Here is a 19,418-nt window from a genome sequence, read left to right on the forward strand (position 1 = left end):
AAGAAGCTAAAGGCTGAGAAAAAAGTAAAGGACCAAGAGGCGGGACCCATACAAGATCCACACTCATCCCGTTGTATCACTGCACCGCTGTGTTAAGAATTTCTGCCCTCTAGAATAAGCAATATTGTGTCCATGCGGTTTTTCTCTTTGCGTCTCCATCATTGAGCCCTGTCTTGACTGAACCATTTTGACATTTGTACATTTCTGCTCTCTTTCTCTTTTTCTCTTTCCCTCCCTCCCCCCTTTCTCTTCCCCCTTGTCCCTGCTCCATCAACTTGTGCTTTATAATTCACTGGCACTTTGGGCCCAGAATGACCTATGCCGTATATTTCTGGCTCTTGGCTGCATCATTACATGTTTGTTATATCACTTTATATGTAATATAGATATCATTAGCAATAGAGAAATATTGCTGGTAAAGCTCACTGCCTTCTTCAGTCACATATTGAATCTGAGCCAGGATAAATGCACTTGACCTTTCTAAATGTTACCAGAAATCATTCCTGCCTTCCAAACTGCAAGTCTAGTATTTCACCCCAAACTTAAGCTCTAGCAGCCTCTGGACTTGCACTCGCCCTAACCATAAATCTGAGTCACGCCTTTTCACTGACACTTGACACCTACATCTTCCCAGAACTGTTGCATCAAATAAGAAGAGACTTTCTGAAGGTTGAATTCCCAAGGTCCTGTAACACCGCTTGCTCCTGACTCAGGGCTCGCCTTCCTGCGTCTGCCCCAGTGAGGTGCTGGGGCAGCAGCCCAGTGGTTCAGAATGTGCTCTCCACATTCTGTTTCTCCCTGGAGACAGCACCATGCATGGCGCCCTTCAGAACTTGTGTTAGAAAGCACAAATAATAAATTATTAGGGGAACAAAGACAGAGCTCATGGAGAAACGATCGCTCTGTGGGTAAATAGAACCCCACTGTGTATTAAACAAAAAGTAAACCCCATTTTCTTTTGGATAGTTAAGTTGCCATCAATTCAAATACAGAACAAGGCCCTGGACATAGTTAATAGTCCGCAGACTGGCCAGCCCCGGCTTTGAAAGCATTTCGGCTTTCCTGAAGTGCTGCTTGTACCCAATTATAACTCACTACTCACCATCTTCATAATTTAAATCTGTCCGCCCCTCAGGGGGGAAAATTTTTTGCTAATCAAAGCCATGAATGCACCTTTTTCCTTTTGACAGCATTCAATTAAAGCTAAATGGTCGGTTTTGAATGAGTTACTGTGAAGAATAAAGGCATTAATGAGGTAATTTCATTATGGAGACTCGTCCGGGCCTATGTGAAAACGAGGGAACTAAATGGAGGGGAAAGCTGCTGAGGAAATTAGGGTTTCTTCCACCCTAATTAATGTTTGGGGGCATTTAGTACAGGCACCAAATTAACTGCTCCAAAGAACTCTCATTGAAAAAAAAAATACATTGTTACTCTCTCCTGTAATTAGAAGACAGTACAAGAAGAACCCTCTGGGGGTAGAAAGCTGGCCTTTAACTTGTTCCAAGGGCCCCCGAAACACACTATTAGGGATGTGGACTTTAAGGAAGCAGGCAGACAATGTGGGATTGTTTAGGTCCTTGGACTCTCTGAGAAGTAAACAGGTAGCCCCTGAATGAGGAATTAGGAGACTCCTGGGGAGGCCTGTCTTCCCAGCCAAACAGTCTTAAATGCATCCAAAAGGAAGAAAGGAAGGTGAATGGGCCCAGTGTGGGTCGCCCGGAGAATGTTCAATGCCTGTCTTAAGTGATTACATGATGTTGCGCCTGCCCCTCTCACCGAGTTATCTTTACACTGCTTTTGTCTGCCCTAATTGGAGCTGATGAGGTGCTAATTGGAGGCCTTTTTTAAAGAGCCCGCGACTTTAATCATTAGAAAAGCGAGGGAATCCGAAGGAGTGGAGTTAATGAGATGGAGAGAGGAGAGAAACTGTACAGTAGCTCAACAAAAATAAAACGGGGGTTTGTGTGCGTGCAGAGGGAAGTTTGATGGGGGGGGAGCCCAGGGTGTTTTAAAAACCTTTCCAGAGTATCTTCACAGAGCAGAAGATGCATTGAGTTCCTTCAGCAGTTTCTGCCTTTTAATTCCCATCTTGGGCCTGAACTCGTACAGAAACTTTCATGACCCAGCTCCCCAGTTCCCTTTCACAACTGTAGGAAAAGATGGAGGCAGCAGGCAAGCCCCCTGCTGACCAGTATCTTGCTTCTCAGAGAGAAAGTTTTCCCTGAGCCCTTTGGAAATGGTTTTGTCATCAGCTATGAAGACAGTGTCTTCAGCAAATTTCACCCACACAGGAAGCATGAGGTTAAACAAGGTGGCGACAAAATACCCTGGCTTGCCTCACCTACATGACCCTGAGTTGGGTTTATTCTGATTTGAGGATTTTTTTTTAATTTGGGTGGATTCTGCTGTTATTATTGATCTCTTTGCTTTTTGATGTTTTCAAAGTCTCTAAAAAGAAACTGTAACTTTTAGCAGAAAAAAAAAATGATTGTTTAACATATTTTTACATTCAAGGTACCTTTAATTTTTGAGGTTTTTTTGTTACTGTTGTCGTTGTTGCTTGCTTGCTTGTTTGTTTTGTTTTGTTTGTACCACAGAAATCACAAATGGAGTGGTGAGCAGAGAGGGGTCCTGGGTAGTGCAAAAGTGGGGTTCCAGAAACATCTCTTAAAGGCCCCCGAGGCTGGCCTCGCCTGTGAAAGGAAACCTGGAAAGTCAGGACACCATGAGAGTCTGAGGGTTAGCCATGAAGCTCGCATTTATCCAGGCTCCCTTCCACAGTCTGTTTCCTGACCTCTGAGAGGACTTTATTGGTGTTTGTGGAGTATTTTACAGGATTTACAAAGCATGCCTCAGAGTTAGCACTTCTTTGAGTATTTCACCCTTGCGGTTAAACCCTTCCTGAAGGTTAATTTCCTGCTACACTGTGACCCACTCGAGGCCAGTGACCTTGCCATTTGTCTTCTGTTCTCACCTAAGGAGCTAAATGTTTCAGTCATAGTTTCCATACCGCACACCGCCGTAATGTAAAATCCGTGCTACGGCACGACAGTCAGACAAAGGCAAAACTGATATGACACAGGTCAGCCTGTAAATTTGAGCATGGGATGTGTGCAAAAGCTTACTAGATTGAATTTTGTCCTGGGGAAGTCTGTAGATACCTGTGAGGAGCTTAGAACCATGCCTGAGCTGCCCTTAGGAGCCAGTAATTCAGAGCTGGCACGGGGTGCCTGAGAGAAAGAGATAAAGCTGAAGAAGAAAGACTCTCAAGAGGCAAAAAAATAATCTGTGCAAAACAAAAGATAAAGTGGGTGTGGAAACTGTAGCTCTAAAGAAGACAACTAAGAAGGAGGCACTCAGAGTGGACATTGTCGATGACCCTCAGAGACTCAAAGCTGGAAAAGGCCGGTCAGGTGCTCTGATTCCAGTGATGGCGGGTTCAAAGTCTTCCAGGTCACAGAAGGGGGCTATGTCTGCACCAAATTCTAGAGCTTCTCTAACCAACACATTTTTCTTTCTTTCTTTCTTTTAGATCTATATCTTGTTGTATGTGGGTGCCTTCATGCGTGTACGCTCATTTCATGCATGCCTCATGCTCACAGAGGCCAGAAGGACATGCTAAATCTCCTGCACCATGGTTGGTCCTGAGACTGTAAGAGCAGAAAGTGCTCTGAGCTCTTCGCTGAGCCACCTCTCCAGTCCCATGACGCTGTTTGCTTTGTTGTTGTTGTGTTTGCTTTGGTTTGTTTTAATAGCACAGGAGGCTGGCTCACAAGTTGAAGAGTTTGCTGTTCACCTGCTGTGAGTTTCCCGAGTCTATTAGATTAAACCAGGGGAGGCCAGTGAAATGTATGGATGTACCTACATACATCTATACAATGTACTGGCACTTAGACCTACATGCCACCCCAAATCAATGGTGCAGAAGGATCTTTTTATTAGCATAGACAAATGTATACCTACAAGGAAAGCCCACATGTTTGCCAGCTTGGTTCACTTGACCATTTAGCACCCAGCGAAAACCGCGACACTCAGAACATGGAGGTAAACGAAACCCGGCTGGCCCAGCTCACCCTCATGGAGCTTGGTGTCCTGCGCAAGAGGAAGAAGGTGCTGTAAGACCTCCAGCCCGGATACACTGATTCCTGATGCTGTGCAAGGCGTCTGTGTGAGATGTCAAGCGTGGATGGTGACTTCAAGTGGTACCAAGTTGGACGTGTCCAAACCCCACGTCTCAGCTACTGGTGAAGCAGTTTCTAATGAGTTAATGAGCAGCCTGAGCATGGAGGACAAGGAGCAGTGGAAGGGGGGTGTATGTGTTGGGGCAGGGGATCTGGTAATCTCCACACATTAGCAGATGCTCCAGCAGGGGGCTGGGGAAGCTATTTGCCAGTTGGTTGCAGCTTCTGAAAGAGCTGGTAGAAGGGTCAGTCCCTGTGGCCTCCATCAGTTCAGTGACCATATTTTCAATGATAGTCTGGACAATAAGGCCTGGGGCACATCATCTATCAATGGTTTTGTTCTGTAACTTAATTTGATAAAAATAACTTGCACAAACATTAAATTGAGTATTATAGCTTGGGATGGAGACAAAGAGTCACAGCTTCACACACAGTCCCACCAGCAATGTAGGAGGCTTCAAACTTCTCAAGGTACTCACCAACATTTGTATTTTTTCTGTTTTATTGTGCGCACGTGCATGCGTGCGTGCATGCATGTGTGCGTGCGTACATTTGTGCATGCATGCATCTGTGTGTGTGTTTGTATTGGTGTGATCAAGAGCGTGTGTGCACATGCACATATGTTATAGTTGTGTGTTCCTGTGTGTAGGTATGTGTGTGCATGCCAGGGCACAGGCATGTGCATGGAATCCAGAGGCTGATGCTACAAGCCTCCCTCAGTTGCACCCCACCTTACGTTTATGACAGGGTCTCTCGCTGACCCCGGAGCCTCTCTGTTCAGGTGCTGCTCGCTTGCCAAGGAGCTCCAGGGACCTGTCTACCTGCCTCCCTATCTTAGATACTCCCTACCACATCTGGTGTTTCTTGGGTATTAGTGATACAAACTGAGACCCTCACGCTTGTGTGACAGGCACTTTTGAACCACTACCCCCCATTTCCTTTTTATCCTCTTTATTTTGCGTGATACTGAGGTTCAAACCCAGGGTCTCACGTGTGTTGGATGAGCCCTCTCCCACTGAGCCATCTCCCTGCCTTGTTGTTTTCTTATTTGAAAAAAATGCTATAACTACCTTGTTGTCCTTCGGGAATCTTAAAATATAAAGCCCAACTCAGCCAGTCTGCGTGGGATCTGAGCTCATGAGTTCACAGAGAGCTCCCAGGAGCTGCTGAGGCACTGGACTTACTGGTCAGAAAAGAGCACATTCATTACTCAGGGTGCCTGCTGGATAAAAGCAGATTGCGTGCCCCTCCGCCGCTGTTTTGGAGGCTGGCACCAGTCCTCTAGGCCTGCCCTCCTTGTGCTTTCCTTCCCCAGGCCAGACCTTCTCAGCTTCTTCTCTTCCCACTTCAGGGTCTTCACTGTCTCTTCTTTGAGACACTCCCTGCTTTAGCCTCACTTGTGGTTCATTTACCCCTCAAATCAGGCGACATCCTTACAGAGCACTTATCAGAGCTGTCTGCTGGAGGGCCTGATCCCCTCCTGTACTGTCCCACTGCTCTGGTCACTTTATGGCCCATTTCTCTGGTTTTGTTTGCTTGCTTCTATGGCCCTTATCAGCTTCATAAATGGAAATGTCCTTGAAGTTGTTGACCTCCTCCTTGTGATGGGATTCAGAATATGATGCCCCAAAGCTCAGAAACAAAGTTCCTCTCCACCCTTCTCTTACCCTTCCCTCTTGCCACTTTCATCCTACCCAACACAAACCTAGAAGCCAGAATTTCTTTTGGCAGATTATAGGGGCTAGAGCCTTCCTCTCCTAACCCCCAAAGCCAATCATAAAGGCTGAAATCATTAGGAGGCACCATGTACTTTGCCTGGGAGCTGGTCAAAAAGGCCTCCTCTGGCCTACCTCAGGCAGTTGTAAATCATAAGATACTCCCAACAGAAAGCTCTTGTCTCAGAATGGGAGGAAGCTACAAATAAGACAAGAATGGTATGGGCAAATGGGCCTGCTGTTTGGCCCATGGTTTACTTCCGTTAGCTCAGGTCCTTGTTATACAGGGCTGTCCCTGATTTATCAAACCTAATCATAGAAATGGTTCTTTTTCCTGGGCCTTTGGGTCTTCATTCTCAAGACTCCTGTGACAGAGAAAACAACGATCAAGTCCATCTGTAGTGTTTTTCTCTTGTGGGCCTGTCTTCTCACCTCCATTTATGACAGGCAGGAAAGGGATCAACGCCCCTCCTCAGCACTCCTCTCCAACTGCATCTCTCCTGGCTGCCAGGTAACAGACAGAGTTCTTGTCGACATTATTTATGGCTGCATTCCTAAGGCCCAGAACAGCACTAGGTTACTCATAAAGGGCGCTGAATGCTTACTGAATGAATGAACAAGGTGACTGTGGTTATAGGTTCCCTTCTGGCATAGCCCGGGTATCTCAGGTATAGACACGTGTATGTAGATTTAATCCAGGAATTACACGATCTTATTAGCGGTGTATATCCATGAGCACCTTGTTATGGATCCCTAGTGGTTCATCAGATGACCCACTGCAGGAGAGTCCAGCCTCCCAATCAGATCTGTTTGTTGTTGCAAACTTTGTTCCAAAGTTTCCTTTCTGCCCTAGTGCTTTCAATCTGTTTACAAACACTCAGAGAAAGGACCGATTGCCCCCTCCACTCTCCAGTTCCATTTCCCTGTGTAAACACGCACAGCCCTTCAAACTTCTCAGAGGAGGGGCACAGAGACTTTGCCTCACCCGGTCCCTGAGGAGAGCGTGTGTGTATGTGTGTCTGTCTGTCTGTGTCTGTGTTTGCAATAAGCAAGAAAATCCTTTCTGTTTTCCTCTATGAAATTACCATCTCATTTTTCCTTTAGGCTATTTTCTTTCACATCCATTTACCTATCGTGTACCACACTGTGGGTGTGGAGGTCAGAGGGCAACTTGCCGCAGCCAGTTTTCTCGCCACCGTGAGTCCCAGAAATCAAACTCAGGTTCGGGAAGGAGAGCTTTCAGTCACTGAGCCATCTCCACACCCCCTCTTTTTAACTTTTAACCTTAACGGCAACGACTCCATGTTTTACTAGACTTTCTCTGAATCTCTGCTTCCTATTTGGGTTTCAGCTTCTCAGAATGCTTTGAGCTTTGCTGTACCAGACATGTTTCCTTTTTGCCTTTTCTACTAGTCAATACTTAGTGCTCAGCTTTCTGTCCCTATAACAACCAAATACATGAGGTAACTAACTTGTCAAGAGAAAAGGCCTATTTTCTCTCACTGTTGGAGGTGTTTCAGGACATACACAGTTGTTCCCCTTGCTTTGGACTTGTAGAGGCCCGTCATGGTAGAAGTATGTGGCACAGGACACTAGAAAGAGGAAGAGAAAGGCTAGAGAGATGGCTTAGCAACTGAATGTTTGCTGCTCTGGCGGAAGACTGGAGTTCTGTTCCTAACTCCCACGTCAGGAGTCTCACAGCTGCCTGTAACTCCTGCTCTGGGAAATCTAATGCCTTCTTCTGGCTTCAGCAGCTGCTCAGACCCATGTGCACCTATCCATAGATATACAGATTAATAAAAGTAAAATAGGTCATTTTTAAGAGGAAGCGAGAGAAAGGTCCTACTTTCTCCTTCAAATATGAGCCCCCACTAGCTAAAAGACCACCCACGAAGCCCCATCCTCCAAAGTTTCCAACACTTCCCAATGGCAACAAACAGAGGGCACCTGGCCCTAAGGGATACACGCTTTGGGTCCAAACCACAGCAATCCTTTCATCGATAGCATGGATTCCTACATGAACATCTAACCTAGAAGCCACAGGACCCCAAACCTAGGCGAAGTGAATTACCAATGAACACAGGAAGAGAGCATATAGGCCGGTGCGCAGTGTGGCTTAGAGAAGGGGTGTGAACGGGGTCTCACAGAGCTGCCTAGTGGGTTAGGGTACAGAAGAGAAGCCTAGAAAAAATGCGGGGTTAACTTTGTTAGAGGAGGGGCTGGGAGGTGTTAGGGCGGGGTAGAAGGAACCCTGAGGAAGAAAAGAGACTTGAATTTTTTTTTTACTCCAACTCTCAGGGTTCTCTGCATAGCTTATGGTTTTTGTTTTCGTTTTTTCTCTTCACCCTGTGGTGGCATCTCCTTGGCTCAATCACCTTTACCAACCCGGCCTAAAAATTTCATGCCACAGCACCTTAAATTTCAGCCCAGCTTGGGCTAATGGAGACTCAACAGACAATACTCCTTCTGCCTCCTTTTCCCAAGACCACTCTCCTCAGGTGCTAAACAAGGTGTTCCCCAGAGGAAAACAGGTTGTAGGTGACTAGGTCGGAGAAAGTGCTGAAAACAACAGCTTTAGTAGGGCACTAGGCCAAATTCGTAAAGCTTGGCCTGGCTGGAGCTCACTGCAGGGCTACACAGAGCTGCTGCGTGAGCCTGGCCTGGCAGAGCAGTGATAATTATCTCCATTCCTTAAATGTTTTTCCTCTGCTGGCTTTTGGAGGCATTTATTCTCTAACACCGAATTACTCAATAGCCGTATAATTGTTGTGTCCATTTCCTTGGCTCTGATGGGTGGGAGAGCCAGTTATCTTTCCCAGTTCATTAGCTGACTGGCCTTTGCAGTAGCAGCCCCACCATTGGGGGGTTGCCTTGGAGACAAAGCTTCCTGTGGGTAATCCAAGATTATCCATCTCTTTGTCCTGCATGTGACCCATAATTACTTGCTAAATTAGAATGGTTTTCTGGAAATCACAGGCAGAGGTTAATATGTTCTTCCAGAACTGGTCAAGCTAAGATGACACTGAATTCAGAGGGAATTCAAGTCACATGATCCCTGAAGGCGTCTCTTTGAGCAAGAAGATGAACTCTCCCACTAGGAAGCACTGCGCCCATAAAGCCCCTGTCACTCACACAGCCCCGGCCTGCTTTTCTGGTTGGGGTTTAATCTCATGACAACTCACTATGTCAATACTGAGTAGACTCACTCTGCAGCCAGACTCTGCGCCCGTTTGTCCTCAATAACCGCTTTATACTTCAGTAAATAGCTCTCCTGCGACTGCCATTTTCACTGTGCGTTTGTACAGCTGTAATTAGTGTACCAGTTTGGGACAAGCAGGAAACTGGTAGAGGACACGGAAGGACATGTTGGGCAAAAGTGCTTGGGCACTAACATGTCCTCCCTGAGATTTGACAGTGAAAGAAAGTGTGCGTCTGAAACATTCCTCATGAGAAGCCTCTTCAAACACGTCCATAAATAAATAAATCGCTTTTCTAAGTAAATAAGTTCTATGCCAATGCCTGCAAATGTAGAATGACAACTATCATGAACACGCATGTAACACTCTTGGGTGTTTATCCATTTGAGCTGTAAGTGAAGCTACTTGGGAAAGTTCTAGAGATAAGGAGGATAAAACACTCTCTGAAAAACCACCACAGTCTCAGACTTGGAATGGTGCATAGTCACCCATTCAAAAGGCATTTAAGAAACCAAACTGAATCATGTTAGAATAAACATCGCTGGTGATTTGACCGTTCAGATTTCTGCTTGTTGGAATCCATAGCAAGTTCTGTGTTGTCATTGATTATCTTTCTGTATCTTTGCAAATCTTTATGTATCTAGTAGGTAAACGTGGTCGTGGGAAGACCCTGTTTTGCTGAGCTGTAAGGGTTTAAAGAGCCGTCGGTAGATAAGCCACCCTGTCACATTTGCTCAGATCTTGAGCATATGTGTTAAACCTCAGAAAGCTGGCTTGACCGTGGTGCATACTGAGGTCAGCCATCATACTGAATTTTAGAGGACAGTGTAGCAAGTAGAGGGGTGGTTAGCGAGGAAAAGGGAAATTGTCTTTGACAGCATTCTCTGTTGATAGCTAGCCAAGGTGCTGGGGATCAAACCTAGGGTTTTCTGTATTCAAGGCAGGCAATTTATCTCTGGGCTACGCCCCCCCCCGCCCGATCCAATTTAACAGTGTATAAAGTCAGTATCATGTAGCATTTCCTAAAATGTATTCTATGAGACAGAAGTCCTGCAAATATCATGAACATGATTTAGTGATAAAATAATCTTTTTTTATATAAATAAGTAAATATAATTTTTATATTATTTGTTTTTTATTGTAATTACATTATTACTCATTTCCATCCCTCCTTTATTCTTCCCATAAACCTCCCCTTGCTCTTTCACATTTATGTTTTTTTTTTAAAACTATTTCTTAGATATACGTATGTATATATGAGAAGTTGACCCATAACGTCTCACAAGCATGCCTACATAAACATAACCAGAAGAAGGCCAGCAATAGACAAAGCAAAGTGGCCTAGCGAAATCCCATAATGCCACAATCACAAAGAAATACAGGCAACTGAGGAATGCTGAGAGCAACAGAATTGGTCTCTTTTAGCAAAGAACACAATAATTGGTCATCTACTGCCAAAGGTCAGACCTGAAAACATACATACAGGTAAAATTGTACAGACTGAGATGCTGACATTTATATATTTACAGTAATCTCCTTAAAGAAATTAAACATACAATAACAGTATGAATTTTAACATTAATACATATACGTATTTTATATAATGGAAACAAATTTTTATACTTGAAAATTTGTTATAATCTTTTCAAAGATTTATAGTTACTCAAAGGGGATTTTGTTTTTGTGTTTAACTATACTACTCTAATTTGAACTGATTGTTCAGTTTCTTAATATATATGAAGTCATAACATTTTTCTTTTACTTTTTACTAAGTTCACCATTTTACCCTTCCCTTGCCTCCCTCTAAACACTCCCAAATTCTTTTGGCTTTCTTCCAAATCCATATTCTTTCCTTTCATTACTTTTTGCTGTTTAATGTATATCTGCAAACACCATGCTCAGTACATTCTTTGTTGGCTGTAGTTCTTTGTAAGTCTTCATTTTAGTGGTCTTTCATCTGTGCACTTTGATATATCTATTATCGTTGGCTTTGTTTAGCTTATGTTTAGAATCCATTATCCGTTAGAGAAAGATTCTGTTTAATATCTTTGTGTTACTTTTTCAAATAGTCTACCAGCCAATCCTATATTTATTTAAAGCAATATGACAAATTTATAGTGAAAATGACATTGGTTGTTAATAATCCAAGATTAAGGGTAGACTAATTTTATTCTTAGAAAAAAAATGGATCTGAGAACAATTACTCCTTAACCAAATAATTCAAAAACCATCTAAAGGTAAACTTAGCTCTTACAAATTAAAGAAGTTAGGTTGGCATATATTCAGAAATTTAATCACTTTAAATACTGTTTCTTCCTCTGTTTAACCCAACACCTTCAGGTGCCATCTGGCCTTTTTTTAAAATAGGAGAGAAATAACCTTTGGTTATTAAGTTGTGTAGTGTGTTACTGGAGTTTAGCCAATTAAACAACAATTTGTATATGTTTACTTGCTTTAAGTGTGTTCTGTAGACACTAAAGTTAATATGTTAAAAAATTTTACACTTGGAAACTGAGCCGCAATGGGCTACATCTGTGCAGGGGTTCTAGGTTATATCCATGAATGGTCCTTGGTTGGGGTATCAGTCTCAAAAAAGACGCCTGTGCCTAAATATTTTGGTTGTATTACTCTCCTTGTGGAGTTCCTAACCTCTCCATGTCTTACTATCTCCTTCTTCTTTCATATGATTCCCTGCACTCTGCCTAAACTTTGGTTATGAGTTTCAGCATCTGCATTGAAACATTGCTTGGGAGGCTGTGATGGTGGTGATGGTGTGTGTGTGTGCCACAAGTCAAATTTGAGTGTCTTCCTCAATCACTCTCCACCTTACTTTTTGTTTGTACAGCGTCTTCCGTTGGCTGGAGTTTTCTGATTGGCTAGACAACCGATCAGTGAGGCTCCAAGGATTCTGTATCTCCACTTACCTAGTGCTGGGATTTTAGGCATGTGTCTGACTCCCCATGGGTGCTGGGGGTCTGAACTCAGGTCATCATGCTAACATAACAAGCACTTTATCAACCGAGTCACCTCAGTATCAAGCAGAAGTAGCTTTGTAAAAGCTTTCACTGGAATTTGCTATTAATGAGCTTCCAAGTATGTTTGAATACTAAAGCACACATTAAGAAGATTCAAGTCTCTTAAACTTATTTGCTTAAAGAAATCATTTTCTCCTACTATCTGCAGCACTTGTAACCAGTGAGCTTTAACTGCCCTAATTGGGTAACACAGTTAGATGCCTATTACCTTGCTTTAATTAACAGATGCAGATACAACAAAATTCCTCCACAAGGCACCATCTCCTCACAACTACCCCAGACAGCGCCACAAGCCGGGAACCAAATGTTTAAATGTCTGAGCCTATGGGACATTTCTGGTTCAAACCACCCCAATCACTGGGAAGCACTGGCTGTGAGAGACACACACCCCAGAGCACACTCTAATTTGTGTTCCCACGTTCTCCCATGGCTTGTGTCCGTGAGAGTAGAAAGCAAGCTTTGCTCAACATTTCAGACAAAGTAGCTGGAGGATTGTGCTGGTTAGGTTTTTGTTGTTGTTGTTTTGTCAACTTGACACAAGTTAGGGTCCTTTGGGAAGAAGGAACTTTAGAGGAACTTTTGGTGTCTTTAAAAACCCAGTTATGTTACAAAAACATTTTTGTTGTTGTTGTTTTAATCGCAGGTGTGTGATATAGGGCTCATTCAGACTGTCCACAGCAGCAAACTATTTGCCCCATGCAGGCTCTGAGAAGGGCATGATCTTTGCCAGCTGCAGATACTTTAATTCTGAGGACTCCGGAGAGCGAATAAATAACAGCCCAGAGAGAGACGGGAAGGAGGTTCTGAGGAAAAAAAAAAAAAAAGCTGTTGGTGTTTCCCTCCCCCTGCTGCTTTTCAGTTGCTGTTGATGCAGTTTGATGACGAGTTAGAGATATCCTGAAACAAAGATCGGACTTGCCCAAAGGAACCCAACAACCTAACGGCAGGAAGTGGCCTAAGAGACCTACCTCCTCTCCGCTCACTAACCTTCTTTCTCTTTTACCTAGTGTTGGGGTGTTGGAAGGGATTGAGGTGGAGAAGGGAGAAAGAGATATGAGGAACTAAGTAAAACAGATTTTTTTAAAGGTGTCTACATAGAACCTAAATTAAGAAAATGACTTCTTCAGATTGGCCTGTAGACAAATCCTTGGGGTCCCTTTCTTGATGAACGATAGATGTAGAAGGGCTCATACCACCACGTGGGTGATTCCACCCCTGAGAAGGCCGTCCTTGGGAAGTACCTGAGGGAGCCATAAAGAACAAGCCAGTAGACATCAGTATTCTTGGTCTCTGCTTCAGTTCCTACCTCCAAGTTCTGCACAAGTTCCTGTCCTGGCTTCCTTTCATGATGGACTATAAACCATAAGGTTAAATAAACCCTTTCTTCTCCAAGTTGCTTTTGGTCATCATGTTTTACCACAGCCATAGAACCCTAAGACTTTATGCTAAAGCCTCAGCCAAACAGGAGACAATCGTTTGGGCCTCTATTGGTCATGTGGGAAACTCCCATTCATTAAAAAAAAAAAAAAAAAAAAAAAGGCCCCTATTACCCTCTTGTAAGCAAACAGAATGAAATGTATTATAACTCTTATCAGTAGGAATGGGAATTTTTGCCACATACAACTAGACTGCCACTGTCAATAAGGTCTTCTGGTTGTGTTTATTTGTTTTGCTTTTCTGCTTTCACCCAAAGAGACATTGTATACAATGTTCTTTGGTAGTCTATTTCAATATTTACCACCTTTATTTAATGCATTTAAAGTGTTGCTTTTATTTGAACTGAATTACGAAGTTCTCAAATATTATTCTTATTTAATACCTGCTACAGTTTGATGCTCCTTCTAGAACCTGAGTTGTAATTGAGACATTTTCCTACCATTTTGACAGTGTTAAGAAGTGAGGCCTTGAAGATATTCCTTAGCAAACGAATCAACTGGTGTATAATTATCAGCAAACAACAATTCTCCTGAAAAATTAATAAGCTAACATCTCTGACTATTTTTTATCTTATGAGTATATTTAATGTACCGTCATCACAGGCTTAGCAAATACTTTCCGTTCAAGCTGAAGTACGATAAAAATCAGGACAGTATTGGTTTGGGTAAAATAAATAGTCCATGTTCTACTCTGTTGGAATATGAGACAAAACGGATTTATTGACAGCTTGCTCTTTTCTCAGTAGGAAAGTAGAAATAGATGCTCCGGAGTTAGTAAGCCAGAACCGGTGAAGCCTTACTTGGCTGATGGTTCACAATACTGTCTCTTCACCATCAGAAAGTTGTCCTCTTCAAGGCCACCTTGCTGCACGTGTCACAGTGCCAGGGAACCTCTAAGAAGTAGGTAGGAAAATATTCTATCTAGTGTGATGTTAATTTTTGTCAACTGGGTAGAGTCTAGAACTGCCAAAGAGAGAAGCCTTGTGGGCATGCTTGGGAATCACCTGGGTCTGTTCATTGATATACAAACACCTTAACTGTGGGTGAGACCATTCCCCGGGTGGAGCAATTCTAGGCTGGAGAAAATGGAGAAGGGAGCCTGACAACAGCCTGCATTCATCCTTTTCCTGATCTCCCATGGTATGTGACTAACTGTTCCCATCTCCTGCTGCCTTGACTTCCCTGTCATTGTGGACTGTATGTTGAGCTATAGCTAAAATAGACCCTCTCTTCCCCTGAGTTGCTTTTGTGAGAGTGTTCTCATCACAGCAATAGGGAAAGGGATCTAACTAAAGCAAATAGTTAGATTGGCAAGAGATCCAAAGACTGCAAGAAGCCCTTAATATTATTATCTCATGTGCTGCTGGGATTTGGCCCCACACTAACTATGCTCTAGCATTTCAAATATGTGCAGACTTTGTCTCTGAGAGATAAAACAGCTCCCATGAGCGCTGGCTTGATTTGGTTACAGTGGAGGGCGCTGTTCTCCCTCTAGTGAAGCTTCCTCTTATTTGCACAGCTTGATTCCCTGTTGAAATGTCTGACTCAAACGCTCTCTTACTGTCCTTGTCATTTGTGTTGGGATATCGGTGTCTACAAATATTTATTCTGTGTTCAAAATGGTATCAAATACTAGAGTTGAAGTAACAAATTTCTTTCCTCTCTGCAAACATTTCTTTCTCTCTTGTTGTGATTTCTACTTCCCCACCTTTTTTTTTTCTATTTCTTCACTTTCCTCTGAACTGTTCTTTGAAGTAAGAAAATGGATAAAGAGTAATATTTAAACCAGTGTGAGTATACAGGATCACATTATTGTTGAGCTTTCCGATATGAGGAAAAGTTTATTAGTTTTGACTCATAGCAAACAGTGCAAAACTAATGGGTGTGTTTTGGTAAGCTTTCAGGTTTAAAAAACAAAACAAAACAACAACAACAGGTCTCTGATAGTAGCTCAGGGGCAGAGTGTTGGAGTATGTGAGAGGAGTATGTGAGAGGACCCAAGCTATGAAAAACAAAAAAGAAAAAAAAAGAAAAGAAATAAAAGAAAAACCTAAAGTTTGGAACAGATCATTTCGTTTAAGCCTAGAAGGACCCAAAAAAATCATCTTTGCTTAATTAACTACACAAAATGAATACTATTTAGTAGCTTGGGGACACCTGATCCCGTATGACATGTTAATGTAGGGGCAACTGATATCAATGTAGCCTATATGAAATATGACATCATTCATCCTCTCTCTCTCCTAACCAAAATTATATCTCAGACAACTCCCATCTACATCATATTCTTTGACTAAGAGGTAAACAGCCATAGATTGGTCTGAAAATTAACTGTAAGTGGCAACGTCTTTACCACTAACTACTGTAATACCACAAAAATGCCCTGTTATGGTTCAAGTCTGAAATGCCCTCCAAAGGCTCTTGTGCTTGAATACTTGGTCGACAACTTGTGATGGTGGTTTGGAAAGCTGTGGGACTTTGGGACATGTGTCCCCTCGGCAGAAAGTGGTAGCTTGCCAGGAGTGGGCCTTGGTGTGGTTGTATCTGTTTCTGTGCTGGCTCAAGCTCTCCACTTTCTGATCCACCAACCTGTGAACAAACTGCTCCTGCCACCACAGACAGGGTAACACCAGCTACCACACTGTCTGTGCCACAGTGGGCTGATGTCCCCTGACAGACTGAGCCCCGCAGACTCCTTGTCCCTTCTGGCAAATATTTTGTCACAACAACAAGAAAATAAAACAGGCAAACGGAAATTGTTTACCAATTAATCATGTTAGCTTGAATCTCTCAAGCAGGTTGGATGACTCTCAGGCTACTCACAAAATGTCTGCTGCTTACCCCCGAGACATCAGGCCATTTTAATGAATGTGAAGTCTATAGCACACTTCAGTGTTAAGTGTAAAACTCTCACTGCCCTGAGCTCAATATGTTTTCCTATCTCAAGGTAAAGAGATGGAGAGGAGCAGATGGCCCGTGTGCCTTTCTAGATGTACTCACAGTGTGCCTGCTTTCATTGGGCAGAAATGAGCTTCTTCAAGTTATCAGCAGTAGGGGAAGGAGCTGTCACTAGAACAGCTAATGCTTGCTAGCGGTTGGCTAGGCAGGGACATTGAAATCTCTGTAAAATGCATGGTGTAGGCATTATTGTCTTTCACAGATAAGAAAATGACGCTTTGAAGAGCATGACTGCAACACACTTGCTGGGAAAGCTGGGCCTTACCTCCAGCCTCTCAGCTCCAAAGACTGCATGCCTGGTCACTGCTTTATAATCGGTGACCACTCAGAGATACTCCAAGTCAGGTTTTTAAAGATGCAAATGTCCATTTAGCACTTAGAACAGTGGACTGTGTTAGAGTGTCTGCACGTGGGCCATCAGGATTGCAGGAGCGAAGGTTTTGATCACAGAACACAAAAGTCTAGACGTGGGTAGTCATGGCCTGATAGCGAAGCTCGAGGAGATCATGGAGGGCCTGTGGTTCCTGCACCATCACTGTGAGTGGTCCATGGTGACTATTATCTACAAGTTCTACACACGCATTTCATCCAGGAGGAAAGACAAACAAGCAAGGGAAAACCTTTCATTGGTGGCTCCTTTTCAGACATTTCGAGTTATCTCTCATTACATGATCAGGAAGATCATCTAAAGGTATTTAGTTTGACATTTCAGGACACTATGCTGATGCCTTCAATTAGTTTATTATTATTACTACCATTATTATTATTATTATAAATTATTTATTTATTTGTAATAAAAATATCTATAAGGTAAAAAAAAATACCACTCACATTGTGAGACAAAAATCCTTCCAAATACACCATTGAGTTTTTTTACCTGCCGTCCACCACTAGGGCATGGGGCCTGTCCTTAAATGTGGTTTGTATTCCCAGTGAGAGTCCGTGGAAGATGGAGATACCGCTAGGTTAGGGACGGATTCTTGTGTCTATTTCCACTGTCAACACTGGGACCCCATCTGGCTTCGACCTGTGTAGGCCCTATGCACACTGTCACGTTCTGTGTGAGTTCATATGTGTATCAGTCCTGTTCTGTCTGGAAGGCCTTGTTTTCTTGTTGTCTTCAAACTTCATTTGCTCTCATAATTTTTCGGCCTCCTCTTCCACACGGTCTCCTGAGTCCTGAAGGGAGGGATTCGATGGAGACATTTCACTTAGGACTGAGTGTTCCAATGTCTCTCATTCTCTGTACATTGTCTGGTTTGATAATGTCTTGCCATCTACTCATTCTAGATCTTCTGGGTGTGCTGTTAAGTTCGAGATTTCTCTAATTTTTAATATAAGCTATAACTTGTCACTTAGAACCACCTTCATTGTGTCCTGCAAGTTTGGGTATGTTCATTTTCATTCAATTCTAGGAAGTTTTTTTAATTGCTCTCTTAATTTCTGTCTTGAATCATTTTTCATTAATTTGTGAGTTTTTTCAGTTTGCATGAGTTTGTAAGTTTTCTGACTTTTCCATTGTTGTTGATGTTCAGCTTTATTCAGATAGGATGCAGGTCAGAAAGGATGCAGGGTGCTATTTCAATTTTCTTGTGTCTATTGAGGCTTGATTTGTGGCCCAGTGTGTGGTCAGTTTTGGAGAAAGTTCTACGAGCTACTGAGAAAATGGTATATTCATGTGTTTGTGTGACATGTTCTGTAAATACACTCATTCTGTTTGGCTTATGACATCCTTTAGTACCAGTATTTCTCTGTTTAGTTTTTATTTGAATGGCCTGCTGGTGAGAATCACCTGCTATCTATGTGTGAGTGCCAATGTGTGATTTAAGCTATAATAGTGTTTGAATTTGGGTGTCTTTGTGTTTTGTACATAGATGTTTAGAATTGAAATAACCTCTTGGTGGGTTTTCCCTTTGATGAGTATGCAGTGTCCTTCCTTATCTCTTCCTATTAGTTTTTGTTTTATGTTTATTTTGTCAGATATTATAATGGTCACACTGAGTTGCACCTTAGGTTCATTTGCTTGGAATATATTTTTCCATCTTTTTACCCTCAGGTAATGTCTACCTTTGAGGTTGAGGTATGTTTCTTAGCTGCAGCAGAAGGAAGGATCCCATTTTCACATCCTTTCTATTAGCATGAATTTTTTAAATTGGGGGATTGAGACCATTGATGTTGAGAGTTATCGCTGAGCGGTGTTTGTAGCTTCCAGTTAATTTGAAGTTATTGTGTGGGATTCCCTCCTCCCTTTTTGATTTGCTGGTCTGGAATTATTTATTCCTGTGAATGTGTTTAAGCTCTTTAGTTTGAAGTTTTCCTTCTATCACCCTCTGTAGGGCTATATTTGTAGATAGAAATACTTAAATTTTGTTTTTATCATGGAATACATTTTCCCATCTGTTGTGATAAAAAGTTTTGCTAGGTAAAGTAGTCTGGTCCGGCATCTGTGGTCTCTTAGAGTTTGTAGAATATCTGTCCAGGCCCTCTAGCTTTTAGGGTCTCTGTTGAAAAATCAAATCTTACTCTAATATGACTACCTTTATAAATTACTTGATCTTTTCCCTTACAGTTTTTAATATTCTTTCTTTGTTCTGTATGTTTAGTGTTTTGATTATTATGTGCCAAAGGGGATTTCTTTTCTAGCCAAGTCTGTCTAGTGTGCTGTATACGTCTTGTACCTGAAGAGGCAACCTTCTTTTATGATCTGTTGAAAATATTTTCTGTGTCTTTGACCGAGGTTTCTTCTCCATTCTCTATTCCTATTGATTGTAGACTTTTCATGGCATCTCAGATCTCTCAGATGTATTGTGCTTGGATATTTTTAGATTTAACCTTTTCTTTAACCAAGGTAGCCATTTCTTTTACCTTGTTTTCAATACCTCAGAGTCTCTCT

The sequence above is a fragment of the Meriones unguiculatus genome, chromosome 2 (genome assembly GCF_030254825.1).
Source record: "Meriones unguiculatus strain TT.TT164.6M chromosome 2, Bangor_MerUng_6.1, whole genome shotgun sequence".
NCBI lineage: Eukaryota > Metazoa > Chordata > Mammalia > Rodentia > Muridae > Meriones > Meriones unguiculatus.